The sequence below is a fragment of the Rhagoletis pomonella genome, unplaced genomic scaffold, assembly GCF_013731165.1.
Source record: "Rhagoletis pomonella isolate Grant_MI unplaced genomic scaffold, Rhpom_1.0 Rhpom_scaffold_00646, whole genome shotgun sequence".
In the NCBI taxonomy this organism is placed as follows: domain Eukaryota; kingdom Metazoa; phylum Arthropoda; class Insecta; order Diptera; family Tephritidae; genus Rhagoletis; species Rhagoletis pomonella.
In genome coordinates this window covers 2,183-8,150 of record NW_023459200.1, presented here as the reverse complement: position 1 = coordinate 8,150, position 5,968 = coordinate 2,183, and positions in this window count along the sequence as shown.

Genomic DNA, 5,968 nt, shown 5'->3' with positions numbered 1-5,968 from the left:
AAAATCGCTTAGGCGGTTACAGCGCCAAAAAAGAAGAAGAAGAAGAAGCTTTTCAAACATTATTAGGTCCTATTTGCGAACAAGTGAATTTAAACTAAATTAACAGAAATAATATAAGTCATATTTTACGAAAAAAGAAAGGAAATAGAAATACAGTACTTACGGAATTTTTTCAAAAATAAAATATTTTCAATAAAAATAGACATCGCACAACGGCTTTATCGAAGCGTTGTTTGCGTAAATGCGCAATTGTTAGGTGACGGGAAAATTACAGTTCGTTCTAGCCGTAAAAAATTTCAAAAGCAGCACACGGCGGATAATTTAAAGCAATTAATTTTGGAGATATTGGAAAGGTAAGTTCACAAAAAATGGTCTTAGTTCCTGCCATTTATATTATTAAAGTTATTTGTTATCCTTTATATGTAGATATGAAATTAATATTAAGCAAATATACAGTATCACCAGCGACAACGGTCGAAATATGGTCAAGTGTCCAAAATACATGGGAAGGGATGTTATTTTTTGTTATAGGTCTTGTCGAATAAAACACGAATCGAAATATGAAATTTGCCAGACACCCCCAAAAATCTTGACTTATGGTCAAAACCCAGTTTTTAGTACCTTACTCGACAAGACATACAAGAAAATTTACATCACTACCCAGGTATTTCTACTTCATTCTTCTTTGTAGCACTGTGTTATCATTTTAATTTCAGATTCTCTTGCTGTTATAAGATGTGCCGCTCACACGATAAAATTGAGTGTAGGGCTGTGCGATTAATTGAATACTCAAAATTTTAATTAATCATAAAGTAAATAACTCAATTATTCGATTAATTGGAAATTATGATTACTCAAAAGTTCAGTTACTCGAGTAATCAAGATTTTTGATTAACCAAAAAAAAATATATTTGAGTAATTTGCTTTATGATTAATCAACATTTCGAGTAAAATGAGTAATCAACATTTCAACTCTTTACATATGTATAAAGTAGTTAAAGTTCCTTGATACTTTGAAAACAACGTTTCTGTTTTCAAAAATTAAAACGAAAAATTTTTTCATATACAGAATGTAAATAAGAAAATAAACATTTTCCAAAGCAAACTCTTTTAACGAGCAAAATTATTTTTTTTGAGTAATCATATTTCAAGTAGCTCGATTAATCATCGTTTTGAGTAATCAAAATCTTGATTACTTGAGTAGTTGATTAACCGAATAATTGATTAACCAACTTGCTCGAGTAATCGAATAATCGCACAGCCCTAACTGAGTGTACACGATGTAATAAAAAACGAAAATGTAAAATTGAAGTTTGAAAAATTTCGATTAACTGCAAAAAGCTTCGCACACCAGCAGTACATCGACTTCTGGTCAATAATAATTTGTTACCACCGATAGCTGACTGCCCCACCCGTTGGAGCTATTTATTCGATTTGGTGAAGCGCTTAAAAGCTGTTCGAGATTTCGTTGATCATAATTTTGAAAACTCAGATGTAGACTGGAGTTTTGTAGACACTTTTTTTTATTAGTTTTGCTCCTACAAAGCAAACTACAAACCAAAACTTGCTTTTTGGCGACTTCATAGCAATGTTTTTGGAAATGTGATTGGCGGTAAAAAAAGTTCCGATGCATCTGAAATTTCAAGATTTTTATTCCATTCGATTACCAAAAGGAAGAAAATGCTACTAAGTAATGCAACAGTAGCTGCAGCCATTTATTTAGATCCCAGATTACATCGTTTATTGCTAAGTCCTGAATTTGCGCATATGAGAGTAATAGCCGTTGAGCATTTGAAAATACTACATTTAAAAGCTAGTGCGAGTTTTGCTCAGGTAATTTTTATGATTATTGTTATTGCTATGCTATATAAGCTATGTTATTTTTTCATATTTTTGCAGTCTACACAACCCCACAGCATTTCTATAACAGAAAGCGAGAGTAGTATCGAAGATACAAGTACCGATTTACTTGGTGAATTATTCAATCAAATAAGTTCACCTACATACAGCACCTCATGCACTTCAGAAGTTTATTTGGCTATTGAAACATTCAACGAATCCACCGACACTAAACCCAATTTTGCCGACTTCTGGGAGCGAAAAAAGTTTTCACACACAATTTTGTACCAGCTTTCTCAAATTATTCACGCAACGCCCTCAACGCAAGTGGGTGTAGAGCAAGCATTTTCGACACTGAGATATATAGTGAATGACTACAGGTCAAATCTAAGTGACGAATTAACAGAAATAATTTTACTTTTAAGGTTAAGTATTAAGAAAAAATGTAATTCATACCGTTGCTGTATCGGTATTAGACTGCGATTTAAGCTTGAATATCATTTATTTCACTTCCTTGGATGAATATGCATAAAACAAATGAATTTCAAAAGCATAATTTACATGCATATGTATTACATGCACAATTAGTAAAAATTTAAATAAAAACACGATCCAAATGGAAATTCTAATAAGAAATTGAAATTATTTACGCTATGCATACATATCATACATTTGCTGTATGAGTGGCAATTCAAAATAATATAAAATCGAGTTAGGTACGCAGAAATTATCGCTACCTTTTCTTTTATGTAAAAATTTCATAGCTGTATCGATTACTAGTACCTCACCTAGTACCTCTACTACTACTACTACTTACTAGTCCCTCTAAAACGCTTAAACTATCGATAGTAATTGTTGACTTTCGATAGTTCAATACCACAACCGATTTCACTCACATCTTCTGCGCGTCGGTTTGGTAAGTTTGCAAATTTTTTATTATAAGTGATACTATATGTGAAGTTAAAAGTTCCTTTTCATTCATTAGTTTTCCAGAATTTTATCTTTGATTTCTCACGCAACCTTTAACTTTAAGGGCCGTTTTCTCAGCTAACCTATAACTTTAGAGTTCACTTATATTTAAAGGTTGCTTTAAAATTTGTGTTTGTGTCTAAATTAAAGCACTTTATTATAGGTTTTAAATTGGTTTACTACCAAGAAACATACATACGTCAAAAACCGATAATAGGAACTTTAGACATAGCTTTATTTTTAATCCAACCTTTAAATATAAAGTGAGCTTTAAGGTTAAAGGTTACTTCAGAAAACGGCCCTAAAGTTCAATTCATATTTAAAGGTTGCTTCAAAATTTATAGCTATGTCTTAAGTAAAGAATTTCTTTTATCGGTTTTTGATGTACATATGTAAATTTTTTGGCTGTGAACAAACAAAAAACTGATAATCAAATGGTTTGCTTTAGACACAGCTATACATTTGACAGCAACGTTTGAATATAAAATGAGCTTTAAAGTTAATGGTCACTTGAGAAAATGGCCCTAAGGGCCGATTTCATAACAAAATAAAAAATATTTTTTAATTTAAAGAATGCTTTATTTTACTGCTCGATTTCCCAAAGCCCCTTTAAATATAAAGGTGTTCATAAAGGCTTTTTAGTTAAATACCGAAAATGGAAATTTAAATGACACAAAGGTCTTTTTGTAAGAAAAAAGTATGTCATTTTCGTAGTTATAATTACATATTTATGACAACCAGCTGATGCAATTTTGCCGAGATCAGCATTGCCACCTTTTTTATTTCCATTTTAATTAACCCTTTGTTATTATTCAATTACTATTGCATGATGAAAACACTTCTTGTTTAAAGTACACTTAAATGACACTTTAACTTTTACAAAAGGAACTTTAAGTGTTTCATTATGAAATTGGCCCTAAGTGTGTTTATTTTCTTAATCATATGTTTTTTTGTTTTGTATTTCGATACCGTCCGGTTAATTGGGAGCAGTTGTTAACATTTACATTTTAGCGATTTTCGCGATTCTCTCTTAAAACGGCATCTCAAAAAATCTCCATTTTTGATTAATTTCTTGGAAGATTTTAGCGATGTACAAAGTGAATCGGATAAAGTGAGTGAACTGTTTTAACAGCTCACATAGCTAAAATGGCGATTGCAGTGTATTTTGCATCGCTAAAAATCTTTATTTTTCGCTTAAGCTAGCTAAAAATTGGTGTCGAGAAAAAATTGCTGCTTTTATTATTTTAATACGCTTTTATCATTTCATAATATTTTTTTTACAGACATAGAATATGCAGAGACAACTATTCCGCAATAAAGATATTCTGCCTAAATTGACAGTAAATTCTGTTAACGCAGGGATATTCTGCCGAAATCTGCAATAAAATCTGCGTTTTTCTTACTTTAGTCCTATATATTATTATATATAATTGATACGCCCATTTCTAGGGGTCTGTCGCCTTGAAGAGAAATCTTGCCGTACAAATGTTACTTCTGGAAAGGTATTCTATCGGAATCCGCAATAAAATTTAAGTTCTTGCAAAGCCCCGATTTTTAAGACCTTGTTAAATATATCCCATCATAAGTTTTCGAAAACAAATTAGAAAAAATCTTTCACTCAAAGGCAAATTTTTTAACCATGTTTTTTATACAGAATCAAACAAGGATTACGATGGTATGATTTTCAATCCCTAATTGCCTGGTCTTTACTACGCAAATCAAATTCAAAAAGTTCAACTTTTAATAGCTAAGTTATCTTTAAGACAATCAAGGCCATCTTATATAATTAAAGATTAAGTCTGTATGATGAGCAGAGTGCGAGATATAACGATTTGAAGAAGTATATGATTAGTCAGAATCACGAAAAAATCAAAACTTTGACAGATCATATCTCCGAAAAAAAAATTTCCTCGAATACGTGTAAGCTTATTTCAAAAAAAATTTGAAGAGAATCGGAGACATGATATCATTTTTTTTACGAAATTCGTCCGATTTAAAAAAATAATGGCTCATATACTTCTTGAAAAAGAAAATGAATAAAAAGTCAGCTTGATAAAATACAATATATCTATATCCACGGTGGGCAGGAAGCGAAGATAGGTTGCATAAAAATGTCGACAAAATCTGAAAGCAGGGTTGTATTTGTTGATATCTTAAGGTTAAGAATCCGCTTAAATTGAAATCCTAGCTGCTCCTGTTTTAAAGATATCCACATTTTATATACTTCTGATTGGATATATTTGCAAAAGAGGAAGGCGTACTTCTCGATAATTAGAGCATATTTATACGAAAAGAAATCTCATACAAATCTGTTCCCCTTTTTTAACTCACTAAAACGGATCAAATCAATGTGAAACATTTTCATTTTTTCCTACCGAAAGAATAATTGATCGAAATTTATTGGGCACTACCGGTATACAACTTAGATAAAACACCACAATTACCTTTTTCTGTAGCGGGAACTTTCTCATTACAAACACTTTCAATATCGCAATATATGTATGTATGCCTACATTATTGTATGCTATATAATACGGTAGTAATTTTTTATTAAAGGTTTGTTGCTATAAGCAAGTAGCGCAGGCAAGTCGCACTGCGCTTGTGCAAGAAATAAAAATGCTCTAACTTAGGCCAACGGTACTCCTCATAATAAGTAAATAAATTCAAAGCTTGTATGAGATTTATTTTGGTATTTATGTACTCTTCTGTCAGGAAATAATGACTATTGTACATCCAGAACACAAATGCGATCATAAAGAAAATCGCATGAAAGTATGCGCTTTGTGTGTAGCGCTGCCAGACGTCCCGGTTTTCCCGGACATGTCCCGGTTTTAGACTATTTGTCCCGGTGTCCCGGTCCAACCTTAAAATGTCCCGGGTTTAATTTAAGTGCCCCGGTTTTCGATTTGATTGCACAAATTTTGCTTAGAAATGACTACGCTGAGAGAAAAAACGCGGTGTAATATTAAGAAAAATTTTATGAATTTACTGGGGGTAATAACGCATAGTAAACATGAATATTTTTTATTTGATTATCGTTTTGAAATGTTCGTACTTAAAAACAATACTTTCATACCACGCACACGTGGTGTTGAATCAAACTGAACATTTGAATGCACATTTACATGTCTGGCTGTAGCTGAGTGTACGAAGATGCTTG